The sequence below is a fragment of the Notamacropus eugenii genome, chromosome 3, assembly GCF_028372415.1.
Source record: "Notamacropus eugenii isolate mMacEug1 chromosome 3, mMacEug1.pri_v2, whole genome shotgun sequence".
Taxonomy (NCBI): Eukaryota; Metazoa; Chordata; class Mammalia; order Diprotodontia; family Macropodidae; genus Notamacropus; species Notamacropus eugenii.
The window spans coordinates 454,763,367-454,780,881 of record NC_092874.1 but is presented as its reverse complement, the minus strand read 5'-3'; the positions used below and the strand labels follow the sequence as shown (position 1 = coordinate 454,780,881).

Sequence of the window (17,515 nt, the reverse complement as noted above, 5' to 3'; positions counted from 1 at the left end):
CTCACTCAATAAGGCAACACAACACTCAGCTTAGCAAGGCAAAAAAGGTAGAAATAGTTGGCAGTCACGGATAACTCATCAGGCAAAAAAAGATCAGACCTTATTTTGAATGTTATAGACAATACACATAACAAGTTCACTAACGTTCAGCTATGTTTCATGGAGAAAATATTTAAACATTCTAAAAAAGAAGCAAAAGTAGCATGCATGGAATTCAATGTGATAAAGTTATTAAGAATGGCCCACAAGGTTGACAGCATTGTACTAGGCACCAATGAAGAAATAAGGCTAGGATGCTCTGAAATTAACAGCATGGTGTCGCAAAAAGAGTAGCAGACTTGGCATCAGGCATCCTGGATTCAAATCTCTCCTCTAACACTACGTCACCATAAACAAGTCACCCAATCTCGCCAACATCAGAATAATACTACCTTATCTATCCCGCAGAATTGTTGTGAGAAAAACACTACTGAAATTTTAAAATGCCATAAGAATGTGAGGATTTTTATTTAAGAATGAGATTTTATTTATTTATTTAAGAATGAGATTTTAAAATAGGACCATATTGAAAAGAACACTAGCTCTAGAGTTAGAAGACTTGGGATCTAGGTGGCACAGTGGATAAAGTTCTGGATTTGTAGTCACAAAAGCCTGAACTCAAATCCTACTTCTCATACTTATAGCTCTATGACCCTAGGCAAATGACTTAACTCCTCTGGGCCTCAGTTTCCTCATCTGTAGAATGAGGAGGTTGGACTCAATTGCCTCTAAGTTCCCTTCCAGTTCTAATTCTACAATCCTATCATCCAGTTTCCCCCTCAGTGACTATAGACAAGATTATTTAACCTCTGTGGGCCTCAGTTTCTTCATATGTAAAAAAAAGGGGGGGGGGTCTAGATAGCATCTGAGATCTCTTTCAGCTCCAGAATGATCTAACTTTGACAGACAAAACTGAAGTAACAAATGCTTCTCTCATGATTCCTTTTCTCAGTTTCTTAAATCAGCTCACATTTAAGATTCGTAAGAAATTTCTTTAAGATTTACAAAGCAATCTCTTCACAAGATCTCCAAGAGATAAGTAGCCTGAGTGCAACTGGCCCCATTTTACAGATGATGAATTTGAGACTCTGAAAGTTTAAGTGACTTGCCATGGATTTGAACTCAAAATTCTTGGCTCTGAGTCTAGCAGTCTATATATGGTGATGAAAATGAATCATCAATTTCACAATTTTTTAAAAAACCCACAGATACTTTCTCAGAGTGATTATGATACAGACAAGTTTATCAATGGATTACAGGATGGGAACCCTATTTCCCCATCCCCCTAAAAAACCCTAATTATTCTCCTGAACAAGCCAAACAGTATTTGGCTGGGCACGTTTTCACGCTGAAATCCAAAAGCTGTGTAAAGAATGGTGAGGATACCAGAATTTGAGGGCAAGTATCCTTGACAAGATTGACAAGGTGAAATAGATCCACCCAGGGACTCTGGAGAACACGGAACTTGCTGAAAATAAATATTGTTTCAAGTCTGGTATACAGTGTCAGCCACTACTTGTGACACCCCTAAGCAAATGAAGACAGTGAAACTAATATATGGCTGGAGTCAAACACAAGTAACTTCATGCCTATTATCTATGCTTTGGTTTAAAAATATTTGCACATCAAAACCAAATCTGAATTTACACTTGGGATCTGCCAGTCTTTATAAATGCGAAGGGAGTAAACTTTGAATCAAAAAGCCGGTCTTCATGAAACAAGTGTTTTCTAGGAATCTTGCCAGGCCTGTTTCTCAGGGTGACCTTAGCTTTCAGGCCCTGGAAAGTGTTTCCTTTCCTGATTAATTCTTCAGCAAAATAAGGAAGATAATTAGAGGAATGTGTTCATGTGGGCATCAGGAAAAGCCAATTTGTGATTTTCCCCACTCTGCTTTCAAAAACATTGGCACTCACCCTAGCATTGATTTAAAAGGGTTAACAAATAAACTGGGAGAAAAGTCAAGATAAGAGTGGCATTTTTGATTCCTTCCCACCACAGCTCATTAAAATGATTCACCAAGAATCAGAAGTGTGCTAACTACTCATCTATCGAAGATGAGAAAGAAAAAAATTACAGAGGCCACAAACCCATCTGAAAATGGCAAATGCCTTTCCACTGCATAGAGAGCCAACTCAGTGGAGTGGTATTTGGGAATGTGTAGAACCAAATCAGAACACACAGTCAAAACGAAATTCAGGTGAACCAATGTTCTGTACTAAAAAGAGCCAGTTATATAAAACACTGCGATGTTTTCATCCGTGGTATTTGGGACTGCTCACTGTAGTCTTGGGCATCCGTAATAATGATATGATTACAGACAAAATTGTCACCCACAATTTCCTGGACATAACAATAACCCATACAACTTTAAGAATGGGATTTTTAGTAATTGTTTCTTAATTTACCAAGAAAATGGAGGTCATTTAATTAGAGCTTTCTCTTCTTCCCTTCTCTTCACCTCCAATTCCTTTGGTATCATCTCCACCACCATCCCTTATCCCCAGGCTCTGACAATGAGGTGGCCCTTCTCCTTGCCAATGTCAGCTCCCTTCCCCAAACCTTTGATTCTCAACCCCTCCCATCTACCCCAGCAGATTGAAACCATCATCACCTTCCCCATCTCAAATCCTCCCCTTCTTTATTAATTCCTTCCCTACTGCTTTTAGACATGCTCATCTCCCTTTTGTAAAAAGATTTTTTAAAACCTTACTAGATCCTACCATTCCCTCATCTTTCTTCCCATTCTCAAATACCTAGCTAAAGCTGTCTATACTCCAAGTCTTTATTTCCTCTCCTCTCACTCAGTCCTTAACCCTTTGCAGTCTGAGTTCAGACCTCATCACACAACTGAAATTGCTTTCTCTAAAAGTTACCAACCATCTCTTAATTGCCAGATTTGATGGGGTTTTTTCAGTCCTTTCTTCTCAACTTCTAAGTCCGACTTCATATTGTTGACTATCCCTTCTCTCCACTGTTCTCTCTTGCCTTGGTTTTCCTGACACTAACCTCTCTCAGTTTTCCTCTGCCCTGTATAACAACTGCTCCTTCTCAATTTCCTTTGCTGGCTCATCATCCATAGCACACTTCTACTTGGTGGCACTCTCCAAGGTCCTATTCTGGGCCCTCCTCTCCTCTCTCCCTAAGAGACCTCATCAGCTCCCATAGACCTAATCATCTCTTTGCAGGTGATTCCTCAGTCTATATAGCCAGCCTGACTTTCAGGCCTCCATCATACAATTGCTTATTGGACATTTCAAGCCAGATGTTCCAGATGGCATCTCATACTCAGCATATCTAGAACAGAGCTTATTATCTCTACCCCAAAACCTGTCCTTCTTCTAAACTTCTCTATTTCTGTTGAAAGTATATTCTTACTGGTTCCTAGGATCACAACTTCAATGATAGCCTTGATTCCCCACTCTCCCTGTCCCCTGTAGCCAATACATTTTTAAATCGGGCTGTTTTTACCCTCACAACCTCTCTCATATCCAACAACTTCTCTCTACTTAGGCAGCTCCCTCCTTACCACAGGCCCTAAGCACATCTTGTCTAAATTTTTGTAATAGCCTCCTACTGGGTCCCAGCATCTCAGATCTTTCCCCGTTCCAATGCATGCTATGCACTACTGTCAAAGTGAATTTCCTGAAATATGAATATTACCACATCGCTCCTCTACTCAACAAAACTTTTGTAACTCCCTATTGTCTCTAGGTCAAAATGAAACCCCTTCTGGTTAGCTTTTAAATCCCTTCACACTTTTGCCCCAGCCTCTCTTTTCAGCCTCATTGTAATATTATGCTCTGCCATCCAGCCAAACTGGCCCTCTCTCTGTTGCTCATACATGAACAACATTGCACCTATTGCGTCCATGCTTTTGAAGTGGCCATCCCCTCCGTTTGGAATTCACTCCCTCCTCACCTCTGTCTTGAAGAATCCCTTACGTCCATCGAAATGTAGCTCAAGTGTGCTCTTCGACCCAAAACCTTTCCTGACCCTCCTTCCCACTACTGCTGACCTACTTCCCAAACTACACTGCATTGAACTACTTTGTCTTCATTTGTATTTATTCTCCTAAAAGTTATTCAATATACTTATATATGTACTTGTGACTTTTGCTACTCTTGCAAGCTCTTTTAGAGTAGAGATTGTTTCATTCTTTTGCTAGAAATCATTATTTGTTAAATAATGATAAATTAATATTTTATTAAATGCTAGAGATTATTGTTTATATCCCCAGTACCTCTAAGAATGTCTGTTACACAGTAGATGTTAATGCCTGGCATACAGCAAGTGCTTAATAAATGTTAATTGATCAATTGATTAATATCACTATAACAAACCTTCATAACTTCCAAACGACATGAAGATGCAAATTTCCCAAAACATAGACACTTGGCAGAAGAAAGCAAAATGATGTGGAAATAAGAGGAGGGCATATTATCCCCCTTGTCCTCACTGCTACTGTAGATGTCTTGAAGGTTTCATGAGATTAAAGAAGGTAAGTTTGTATACCAACACTGTTTTAATTACAAAAATCAATTTTCTTATCATCTCTATACAAATGATTCTCACATCTCTTCAGCTCAGGAGAGAAACTAGATAATTCAAGAAACTTTTAGAGATCTTGAATATCTAATGGGCTTCTCAGGTCCAAAACTGAACTTTATATTTTTATATTATATATTAAATACTATATAATTCATATATGAAATTTATTATTTTATATATTTTATTCATATATATGTTATCTATAATGTATATATTATTTCTATATACATATTATATATATTTATATATTTTATATATTTACATATCTATATATTTTATATTTTATTATATATTATGCTATATTTATATTATATATAATTATATTATATATTTATAAATATATATTATATTTTTCCCCAGCCTAAATCCTCTGCTCTTCTCAACTGTCCTCTTACTCTCAAGGGTACCCCCAGCCTCCCAGTCACATGACTACTGTCATCTTACAACCTCAGTGTCTTTCTTCTTTAACTCTTCATTCCCCTTCTCATCCACACTCATCCAATCTGTTGTCATGTTCTTTTCTACTTTCATAGCCTTTGTGACATACAGTCCCTTCTCCCCGCTCTCAGAGTCACCACCTTAATACAGTCTCTCATGTTAGCTTGTCTAGGCTATTACAATAGTCTTTGAATTGGTCTCCCTTTCTCAGATCTCTTCCCATGCCAACCCATTTCACTGCCCAGTGATTTGACCCAAACACAGATCTGCTGTGTCACTCAGCTACTGAATAAACTCCAGTAGCTCCTTATTACTTCCTCAATTAAATCTAAGGTCCTCTCTGACATTAAGTGCTGGTCATAGCTTGACTCTTCCTGCTTTCCTAGTATTCTTACTTGACTCCCCTCTACACATCCCACCATCCAGCTACACTGACCAATTTGCTGTTCCTTGAATACCACACAACCTGTATCCTATCTCTGCCTTCACTCTAGGCCTCCTCATTTCTGGAATGATCTCCCTCCTCACCTTTATCTCATAGCTTCTCTGATTTCTTCAAAATTCAATTGGAATCCCATCTTATGGAGTAAGCCTTTCCTGGTTCTCTAACCCTACGGCCTGACTCTGAGATTACCTGCCATCTGTTCCAAGTATGTATATGTCTTATGTACACAGTTGTTCACATGTGGTCTCCCCCATTAGAAGGTGATCTGGCCAAGGTCAGGAACCATGTTTTTGCCTTTTTTTTTGGTATCCTCAGAGCTTAATACAGTACAGTGCCAGGCATGTAATAAGCCCTTGAACAAATACTTGTTCTCTGACTGACTACATATGCAATAATCAGTTAAATATTTAACATAAAAGAATGCTGTAGGTAGTGACTTGCTCTAGTGAACCTACAATGAGAATAATAAATGAAAACAATGTTGTTCAATTGTGCCTGACTCTCTGTGACCCCATTTGGGGTTTTCTTGGCAAAGATGCTGGAATGATTTGCCATTCCTTTCTCCATTTTACTGATGAGGAACTAAGGCAAACATGGTTAAGTGACTTGCCCAGGTTGCTCAGCCAGTAAGTTCTGAGGCCAGATTTGAACTCAGAAAAATGAGTCTTCCTAACTCTAGGCCCAGCACTCTATCCACTATGCCATCCAGCCACCAAGTATAAGCAATAATGACTAATAAAAAATACTTTAAGTTCAAAAAGCATTTTACACATATTAGCTCATACTATTATCCCCATTTTAGAGAACAATAAAATGAGGCTCAGAGGTATGAAATGATTTGCCCATGGTCGCACATCTATGTTCCAGAGGTGAGGTCTGAATCCAGGTCTCCTTAGCAAGTGCACCAAGACTTTTTCCACAGGGTAATTATAGTCATGAATAAACATTCAACGCTTGTAATGGGCCATAGCTCAACATGATGCTGATCTATTATTAATTTTATAAAAGGACGGAAACTTGTCCTCACTTGCAATGCATAAATCAAACTCCATTTGCTGGTAACTGTGCCCATGTTCTCCAGCCCTCTACTCCTTTTTGAGAAAAATGCAATCACATTTTGGATCAAGTTTAGGCCTTATCTTCACCTTAATTACTACCCTGTTTGTCTTTTTATCTGAAGCAAAAATTATTCCTGACATTTATGAAATCATGATCTGCCTGGTTGTTGAAGTAAAGGAAGCAGTATTGCTGCTAGCTTTATTTTGGGGGGAGTTGTGGCAGGGGATAATGTGTGTGTCTGTGTGTGCACATGCATGCTCAAGCAAGCAGGGCTCTCTCCCTTACACCTGTGATTTCATTAATGGAAACTCCTTTCACTGAGACAGATTAGCAACTTATTATTTGCAAATGTAACTGACATGCCCATGATCACACAGCTAGTACAGATTACAGACAGAACTTGAACCCAACACTTGCTGACCCCAAAGACTTTTATCCACTAAGCTACACCAATGCTTAGTTATCATTGATATTAGAAGGTCAAAATAATTACATAATATGATTAATGGCACCTTTTTATTTTGGAAACAGCAATTTTACTAATTCATAAAACCTCAATATAAATGTGTATTCTCTGTTTTAAGCTGAATTTCATTAGAAAAGGGATTTTTAACCTTTTTTTGTATCAAGGTCCCCTTCTCAGAATAATGTTTTTAAATCCATGAAATAAAATATGTAGGATTATAAAGAAAATCAATCATATTGAAATACAGTAATGAAAATATATTTAATAGAGTTTACAGACCCCAATTTAAGAACCCCTACAAAAGAAAGGTCTTGGATGTCTAATTACTTCATTTTTTAGGGAGTGGAGATAGGAAGTAAGGAAAGCAATAGTCCTAAACTTTAACCAGTGAGTTTTCTGATGCTCTTAGACTGTGCATCTCTTCTTCCAATATGAAACTGATGGAAATTCAGCACACACATGGAAGAAGAGATTAGCACCCAGGGACTGGACTCATATCCTCCTCTTTGCTTAATGGAGACCCACGCTCCAAGCTGGTCTGTAAGGCTGGGAAAGAGCAGTCTAAAAGGTGCCGAGCTAGATGGATTCTGCCCTGGGAGAATTGGGCCCATGGTAACCAATTTTATGGCTCTTTTGATTTGTCTCTGTGCATGTGTGTGCGTTGAGAAGGAATTAATCCAAAAATATAGAAGAAGGATGCCGAGTGTCTGCAATGTGAAACTGGGCTGCATAATGAGTTCTGAAAGCAGAGAAAAGGTAACAGATGTTTATATTACAATCTGGCTGTTGCTGTAAGAGCTGCCAAATGGCTGAAATAGTAACCCAACTTGGAGTCCTCTTCATTTGTTGCCCTAGATATAATGGTAAAAAGTCGGTCCTAGTCAGCATCAGCCAGTCACATCCCTTAAGCAATGGAGTGCACAAAATACCCTGTGCCTCAAGGACTTCATATGATCATATGATCTTCATATGAGGCAGCACATGAGCAAGGAAAAGTAGAATTTGGGATCTTAACTTAAGATTACTAGAGTAGAAATATTTACGGAAGGAAGGAAGGAAGGAAGGAAGGAAGGAAGGAAGGAAGGAAGGAAGGAAGGAAGGAAGGAAGGAAGGAAGGAAGGAAAGGAGGGAGGGAGAGAACGAGAGAGGAAGGGAGAAAAAGAATGAAGGGAGAGAGAGAAGGGAGGAAAGGATGGGGGAGGGAGGAAAGGAAGAAGAAAAGGAGGGATGGAGGGATAAAAGAAAGAGTATACTCAGTTCCAAAATTCAAGTTCAAGGACCAAGTCTCTGACTTCAAAGGCTATTGACAAAGGTCGTGAGGCTGAACCTTCTCAAATTCAATATGCTAGAGTAGAAAGAAGGCTCAGCTGGGAGTTCAATGTCTGAGCTCCCACCCTAAACAAGTGTGTTGTGTTGGGAAAATCTCTTCCCCTCTCAAAAGACTTTAATTTTTTTCACCTGTAAAATAAGAACATTGGATTGGTTGATCATTCCTGTCTCATCTAACTCTCAGTCATGGCTGAAGAATTCTGAAGACATGGAGCCATAATTTCTTGGGAAGGAAGAGTGAGGACTCCTAGTGATTGCAATAATTCACCATTAAAAGAATCATATAAAAAGACCATTGTCTCTGGTCACGTTACATTTGGGCTGTACTCTAAGTCCTTTCTCTTGCTGTCTTTCTCAAAATTTCTTCATCTGTAAAATGAGGGGTCACACTATAGAACCTCTAAGGTCCCTTCCAGCTCTTCATCTATGATGTTATAACAAAGAAAGTAGAAAAGTAGAAGAAAAAACACAAAATTTCCCCTTCAAATGTGAGCTCCTTGAGGTCAGGGACCATGTTTTTGCCTTTTCTTTATAAAACCAGGAGTTAGCACAATATCTGGCACATAGTGAACTCTTAATAAATGTTTGTTCACTGTCTTGTTGACTGAGTGGAATTTCCAAGAAAGGGCCTTCTACCATGTCCTATGGTTATGAAACCAAATGAAATCTATGCTGAGATCTGCTCTTCTGATTGGTGAGTCAATGAGTCCCTAGCCTGGACTACAGTTTCATGAGAAATTTCAGTCATATTTTACTCCCAGTTCAAGTCTCTATAGATTTCTCCAACTCTATTCTAGCAGCCCTGTCCCAATACAGGGACGTCCTCCCCACATTCTACCTACTCCCCCTTGTTTGTTCCTTCCCTATTAAAATGTAAGCTCCTTGATGGCAGCACTCTTTCTTTTTACTTCTATTTGTATCCTCAGTGCTGAGCACAGTGCCTAGAACATATGAAGTATTTATGAAATGTTTTGTCTATCTAATAAAGTAGTCATGAAAAAAATCAGAATTCTCCTCACAAGACTCCTTTTAATTAAGATATCTTAAATTTTGTTTAATTGCTCCTTGTCTTTGTTTTAGTTGTAGATTTCAAGTACTGGATTACCTTAAACCAGTTATGGAGTTTATTGAAAAATGCAAAAACCGCATTTACATATTCATTTATACAAGAAGGGTATGAGACTATAAAGTCTTACTTGACCCACTTCACCACCAACATATGGGTGCTATTTCTTGTCTGGGTAGGAGACACAAATCCCCAGATGTAACTCTTCCTAGGTCCATTTTTCCAGCCTGAATACTGGATGACCCACATAACTTAGAGGCTATGTGATTTTATACTGGGGTAGACACTGAAGTGGGATCTTTTGATATCCCAGTCCACAAGTAAGAAAATAAGGCTACACCCAAAGAGTGGTAGAATTCCTTTGGAATCAGATGCTACTGCATTCATGGATATTTATCAGTCTCTCTGGCAGTGTCTCTGTTTGCATGACCCTACAACTAGAGTGCAGAGACTATTCTAACAAGCCTACATTAGTCTTACTTATTTCCTGTGAGGCAATGGCCAAAATTAAATATTGAGTGTACCTAGCCTGGTATTATCTTTCTTATGTTGCAAATAAAAACTGACCTTATCAAGCTGTTGTTTTCACAAAAACAAAGAACTTCCCTATCTTCTCCCAAAGAAAGATTTTAATCTGGAGTGTTAGAAATAGCATCTACAATCTCAGCAATAGATAGAAATGGCAATCCTTGTATATCACAGCATGGACAGAGAACACACCTTCTTTATCAAAGGGTATTCGATTACCTGGAATTTTTGGCCAACCAAGATTATCACATGCTACAGAGCAATGATAGTCGATGCTCAGACTAGCACAGCCCAGAGGCACTGCAGGACCCTGAAATGCTTTCTGAAGCATCAAAAAATAATAAATTATGCTCACTCTGATTTTATTATTCTGACTCTTTGCAAATTGGTAATCCATGCATTGCTGGAATACTTGACATTGAAAATAAAAATCCAATCTCGGTAGGAAGATCATCTACTCCAACTCTTTTATTTTACAAATAAGGGAGCTGAGACTCAGAGATAGTAAGCAATCTGTCCACAGGTAGCAAGAGACATGGTGTAGAAGAGACAGTGTTTGGCTTGAAGCTGAGAAGGCCTGAACTCAAATAGTGCCTCACTAGCTACGTGATCATGGTTAAATGCATTAGTCTCTCCAAGGCTGTCAACAGCACAATGGAGATAATAATTCCTCTAGCACTTACCTCAAAGGATGTTGGTAGGGCTCCATTGGAATCATGCACGTATGTACCTGGAAAACTTGGAAACCTTATATAAATGTCAGTTACTATTATTCCTAATCATGTCAGGTGATATAGATAAATGTATAGAATTTCTTCTCTTTTTTTTTCAAAATCAAAATTGAAAGGACCGTAAATGTATGGAAAGAAAAAGGGAGAATGTCGCATTAAAATATTAGCTATTGTCCCTTATGTACAAAGATGACATTACTGAAACATCATCGTTTTTCCCCATGGTAATACATTTATAATGAGATAGCTACACCATCTCACACATTTATAGATCCCAGGCTTTTCAGCACAGTGTAGTGCTGGGCTTGGAAACAAGAATCAGGTTAGAATTGTATCTCAGAATCTTATTAGCTGGGTGACCTGGGTGAGATGCTTAACTGTTCTGAGCCTCAGTTTCCTCATCTGTAACATGGGGATGAATGATAGCACCCACTTCCCAGTGTTGCTGTGAGGCTCAAATAAGATAATGTATATAAAATGCTTTGTATGCCTTAAAGGACTACATAAATCTAAGCTGTTGTAATTATTAATAATAATGCGGTTATTAATAATAGTTCACATTTTCATAATGACTTAAGATTTATAAAGTGCTTCCTCACAGGAAGCCACTGAGGTAGGTTATATAAGTAGCATCATCCATGTAGAATATAAACTATTTTGTCCCTGCATTCATATCCCCTACCTCTAGTACAGTGCCTGGCACTTAGTAGGTACTTAACCAATATTTATTCAATTGAATTGAATCTTCATTTTACAGATGAGGAAAGAAAACCCCAAAAATCAGAAATATCAGAGCTGAGGGGCTGATATAACGAGGGCTCACTTCATTCTAGGTTTGGAACATCTTGCACAATACCATATTTGCTGCCTCTGGAATCTATTCACCCATCAAGATACTCAGTTAAAGAGGCAAGACCGTGATTATTGTTTGTGATTGAGTTAGTCACCACATAAGCCAATGATGTCAAACTGGTTTTGCCATAGACGTAGCCAAAGGGAATGGATGGTTCACTTAACATCGTAATAATGTCATACCCACAGTCTTACTGGAAAAACACATTGAGATCCATCAAAAGACCTGCACCTAATTCTGGTTCTCTCATTCATTTTCTATGACTAGAGGGATATCACATTGTGTCCCTCGGTCACAATCTCCTCATTTGTGAAATGAAAAGGTCAGCCTAGATGATTTCTCAGGCCCCTTCCTACCTTCTAGAGTCCTAAGATTGGATTCTTAAATCAGATATATGTCAGCATAAGAGAAGAGATAATTTAGCTATCACAAGACATAATATGCAAAATCCAGTATGCAAACTGAAAGCACTATATAAGTGTGAACTATTGATATTTTGTGATTATATTGGAATGAGAAGTTGTAATTGGCTAGAGAAGACAAAGAGGAAGAGGGGAAAGAGGAAAACAATGACTTAATTTAACCTGAATGGATATTATCAGGGAATAGAGACTTCATTTTTTGAGGGGTTTTAAGATGTTACATGAGACAGGTTGCAACAACCAGGCACATCCACACACTACAATTTCAGTTACGGCATTATCAGGATCAACATGTATTTCAGATCAGGCTCCTCCTTAAAAAATATTTTCATCACAAAGAGTTGCTAGAATGGAAGACAATTTCACAAATCCCTTTACAGACTTCTCTGCTCAATCAGATCCTCTCCCTGAAGATGCAAGGTGAGACAAAAAAAAGACAGCACCTAGAACAGTGCCTGGCACATAGTAGGCACTTTTAATAAAGGCTTATTGATTGATTACCTACTGAATAATTTACACTCCCTCCTTGATGGTGTCTTTAGAGCTAAAAGTAATTCCACTGCACTGGGTACAGAATTTATATAACAACAAATATCTGAATGAAAAGTAAATGGTTCATCTGTCTTGCGGACAAAATATCAAAGAGTTGGCCCATTTATCAAAATAATCTCAAAATAGTTATGGGCCAACAGACTCAAATATAGGCTGAGGGTGGGGGACTGAGCAAAAGGGAAGGAGGAGGAGATGTTAAATGAAAGATATGAAAAGTATACTCATGCAATTCATTGTATATTTGTATGACCACAATCCTGAAACTGTATGATGAACACAGAAATCCCCCAAACTCTCCACCTCAACATTTAATTAAGAACTGAGTGTTACAATAATGACTTTTCCTCCATTTTCCTACTTAGAAGTAGCCTGGACTCCCTTGCTTGTATGATAATGGGACTTTTGTCAATGTTTGCTCAAGACAGTCACAGGATTGGCTGGTGATGATGTCATACTCCTGTGTTAATCTCCACAAATGCAGTTTTAATATCTTATGCATCAACACATCATTTACAGAAGAAAATACTGCATTAAATAAATGAGTGAATAGATAAAACAACCAGCTGAGAAGGGTTATGGACCACAGACAGAGGAGCAATCGAATGGTCATTATCAAATTCAGTAGATCTAGGTCACCCAACAATACACCTCTCTAAAGAGAGTTGATTACAAATATTTGAAACACAAGTGGTCATGGAACCTCCCCATTTTTTTTAAATCCCACAGATCGGGGCTGATGAAAGCAATTAAAACCCCACCGAGTTATTTGCATGTTTGCAAACTCAAACTAAACTCAAACAAATGTGCAGCAAGTGCTTCTCGGAATTGAGCAGATTTTTGCAGGAGAAACAGTTCAGGAGCCGCTTGAAGTCTTATCACAAACGCAGGAGCTATGATTTCTGCTTGTATGTTCAATAAGGGTAGTAAAGATAACTGCGGTGAAGATCAACCAGGGTTTGGCCAGCTCATGCCAAGTCCAAGACTTGGGCACCTGCACTTAAGAAGCCCTGGCCGAAGCTCTCAGCCTCCCAAGATTCTGATTGGTAAATTAGGACGCAGCCAAGAAAAAGCTTTGAGTCAAGTGAGAAGCGCCATCCAAGCCAACTCCTGGGGTCAGTTTTAGAGCATATAAGTCATCATTACTTCTAATGAGTCTGAAAATTGCTCTCATAAATAAGTCACTGCAGTTAAGTGTTGTTTTTCCTGCTGAAGGCGTGCATACTTGCCCACTGATCCATTCTTACAAACGCTGCGCGTTCCATATTGTAATGTCGTTGACCGGTGGGCGGCTGGGAGAATGCTCCAGTAATGCTACAAGGCTGTGGTCGCTTCTAACATTCTCATTCCACAGGGAGTTCAAAATACAAAGCAGGTTCGAAAACATACTTTCAAGTCGGTACCTATGACACCTCTACTCACATCCTCAGACAAATCGCTCCTAGGGCTAGTCGTCTGGAGGGATCTAACCCAGTCTGGAGTGTGTGATCTGAAAGCAAAGGCATTAATTTGTGTAAGTCGGAGGGGGCTGGGGGCTGCAAGTGGGGCATAAGCTATTGTCTTCAGCCACTCTACCCAAGATATGTCACAGACATCAGGCGAGGGATAAAGGATCGGATCCATCCATCCCAGCAGCGCATCTTTGCCTGTCAGATCAAATCAGCCACAGCAAGACTGTGGAGATGGATGCTTCCAGCATCTTAAAGGTCGAAGGGGAGATGATTGTAAGCAGAAAAGATTAAACTCTTAGCAAATTCTAGTGGCATCAGGCTACCCCATCATCACCCCCCAGATTCCTCTTCCCCCCCACCCCGCCCAGGTCTGCCCAGTGTAGTGACCTCTCCCTCTCTTCCCCTCGTCCTCTTGCCTCTTTCTCCTCCCCCATTCTTCCCTCGTTTCTTACCCTGCCACTGCTATTATCAGATCAATCTTAGCTCCTAAAGGGCTCTTTACCTCTTTTACCTCTGCCTGAAAAAGTTCTTTTCCAACACAAGCAAGCGGCGCTCGGGGTGTCTCCCTTGGATCCTACAAGTCTCAAAGTAACAAAGTGAGAAGACACAGGAGGAAAGGAAGAGAGAGAACACAGCAAGCGAACTGTCTGTTCGTGCTAACGGGCTGAGAATAAAGGAGGAGGGGAGCAGGGTGGCAGGGGAACGGAGCGTCTGGCTGTGACGGATCTGGTTCGGATTTCTCAGAGTAACACCTAAACCAACGTCCCTGCGAGAGCCCAAAGATTGGAGAGAAGAGGCTAGGAAAGGACGGGGTTGGGAGGGAGCACAGGAGCGTAGAGCAGCCTGGCTCCGTATGGGAATGGCAACTGCGTCAACTTGGGGGTCGCTTTTCCTCGGGGACTGAGGATCCAAGAATCTCCAACTCTGAAGAGTTGGAGAAGCTGGGTTAGCCTGGAGTACCTTGCGGAGTTTCTACTGAAAGCTGCTGCCGCCCGGCCCTGCATCCCGAGCCGCACTGCTCCAACGTCTCTCCCAAAGCCCTGGCGCTCCCCAGGGTGCCCTGATCAGAAATGAGGGAGCTATCCAGAGAGCGAGTCCAGCAAGCCGACCCCAGGTCCCTCTTTCTAAGAGCTGTTGGCCAGTGCATCCTGCAACATCCGGGCGCATCCCCTGGAGATTTTGCCCAGCATGGAGTGGACATCCTCCTACCCTCCCGCTCTCCTCACTCTTGCCTCCAAGTGCTCCCAGTGCCAGGGCTAAACGCCCCCGACTCGAACCGCGGCGGCTAAGCAGACTGGCTACCCTTTCTTCTCCACCCAAAACGAACCACACAACCCCGCTCCTCAGTCCTTCAGCCGCTTTCTGGACAGTGCCTCAACGCACCTACTCAGAGCCCTGGTTGCGGCTGCTTCCGGCAGTCGCCCACCCAACCTAATTTCTCTACCCCTCTGGAGAAAGAGGGAAACCCTTTCCAAAGATTTTCCAGAGCTCCTTTGCCTGTGCCCCACCTCCAGGCGTCCGGATCCCTTCTGCCAACCCAACAATCATTTGTAGCGCGCCCCGCGTTGCTCTGAGCCCCCAGCCCAGTCCTTACCTGGGAGAGGCACCCGAGAGGCAGACAGGCTGGGGAACCCGAGCGGAGGAGGGTCAGGACCAACAGCTGCGCGTCGCCCCACCAACCAACCACTGCTTCTGCCTGCCTGGCTGCCTGCCTGCTCTTTCGCTCTCTGCCACTTCTGTTTACACGACTTAAGTCCGTGATGAAGGAGACAGAAAGCTTTGTCCCGGGAAAGGGACAGCTGTGGCCGGGGCGGGGACGGGGAGAAGCCCCCCTAATTCCAGCCAGGGAGTGGAAGGGTCCGTAGAAGGGGAGTTCAAGGATCAGGGAAACTGGGGCCGATCGCGGGGTATCCAGGGAGCTGAGCCGTCGCCTCACTAGGGCTCTGAGAAAGCCCAGTCAGGGGTCCTGAACCCACTAAGCTCTACCATCTTCTGCCTCCCTGCTCGGGAGGCGCGAAAAAGAAGTTCTCAAGTCCTGCCAAAGAGACTAGTGGCAACCCCGGGTTCCTGGGGGACCGCGAAGTAAATAACCAAGGAGAGGAGCAAACCCTGAGAACGCCGGGGCGAAAGCGGAAGGTCGACGGTCCGAGTTGTCCTCCTTCCCGGCCAGCCTCCCCGTCGAGGGGCGCAGCTGGGAGGGCGCGATACCCTGCCACTCAGCCCGAGCTTGCTAGAGCCGGGAGAAAGCCAAGAGAGAACTGTCTGGATCCAGCCCCCACGGAGGGCCCACCTGATTGGTCAGGGCCTAACTGGACACCTCCCGTCCCCCCCCACCAGCTCCACATCTGTCCACGTGGGCAGTGTCACTCACCGCCCCCGTCCGCTGCCGCGTCCTCTCACTCCCCCCACCACCACCACCTCCGGCTTCTGCTCTGTTATCTCCTTCTCACTGGGGAAACGGAGCAGGTGCCGGGTAGGGATGGAAGGGAAGCGATCCCGAGGGTCTCCAGGGAAGGACAGTGAGTGAGTTCTACTGGTGCAGCGTCATCATTGTTCTTCCTACCTGGAGCTGGGAAAAACCCTCCGAGGCAGCCTCTGGTAGCTGGACTTAAGATGAGCAAACCTCACGACCTCACCATCCCCGGGCCTTCCAGCAGTTTACAAACAAGCATTATTATATGAAGCAGCAAGGAGTGCATGCATATATAATTCATGCAGTTATGTAACCTTGCATGTCTCAAAAGAAAAAGTCCCATTCCTAGACCCTCGATGGAGAAATACCCTTAAAGCCTGTCTGGCCCTCCTCGATCGCCCTCTGCACTGAAATAATGAGTTTCATGTCAAGCACTTCTGACCTCTCAGCTGTGCTCACCACATACGTTTGCCACGTTATTTTGATCATCCTCTAACACTTAAGCCCGAAGCCCTTCCACTGGAAAAGTGGGCCACTACAGACCAAGACTGCAGTGTTGCCAAGTTGACATCAAACTAAAAAAAAACTTTAAGAAGAATTCATCATCCCTATTTTAACAGAAGAAAAAGACTCAGAGGTGACCTGAAACTAGAGCCTCTTCTGCATTGGACTGTCCCTTACTGAACCAACTCGGGTGGCTTCCTAGAGCCTGTAGGAGAGAATATAGACTTATCTGTGGATCTTTTAAAAACCCTTCACAACCGGCCTCACTCTGTCTCTTTGGACATTACCCTCTCTGCCACACCCTGTCATCCAGCCAGTTGGTTTTCCCTCAGGTCCTCACTCATGACCCTCCCTCCCATTGTCCAAAATACACTCATCCTTTTGTTCAAACAAGTCTTTGTGACCTCATTTGGGGTTTTCTTTGCAAAGATATTAGAATGGTTTGCTATTTCTTTCTCCATCTCATTTTACAGATAAAGAAACTGAGGCAAACAGAATTAAGTGATCTTCCCAAGGTCATACAGCTAGTAAGTGTCTGAACTCACAAAGATGAGTCTTCCTGACTCCCGGTCTGGCATTTTATCCACTGCACCACCTAGCTGCCCTCCTCTCATCTTACTCATACTTAATAAGAGTCCTCTCCCTTCAAAATGAAACCAAACACCATCTTCCTG

The 17,515-nt window shown here is 41.9% G+C and overlaps 1 protein-coding gene across 1 annotated transcript in view; it reads right to left on the bottom strand.

Annotated features, from left to right (window-relative positions):
• Window positions 1–16,229, bottom strand: part of TAFA4 (TAFA chemokine like family member 4) — a 192,117-nt gene extending 175,888 nt beyond the window's left edge. The window contains exon 1 of the mRNA XM_072598722.1: window positions 15,519–16,229. The gene's annotated coding sequence lies outside the window, so the exon portion shown is untranslated. The remainder of the gene's footprint in view (window positions 1–15,518) is intronic.
• Window positions 16,230–17,515: the final 1,286 nt, after the last annotated feature.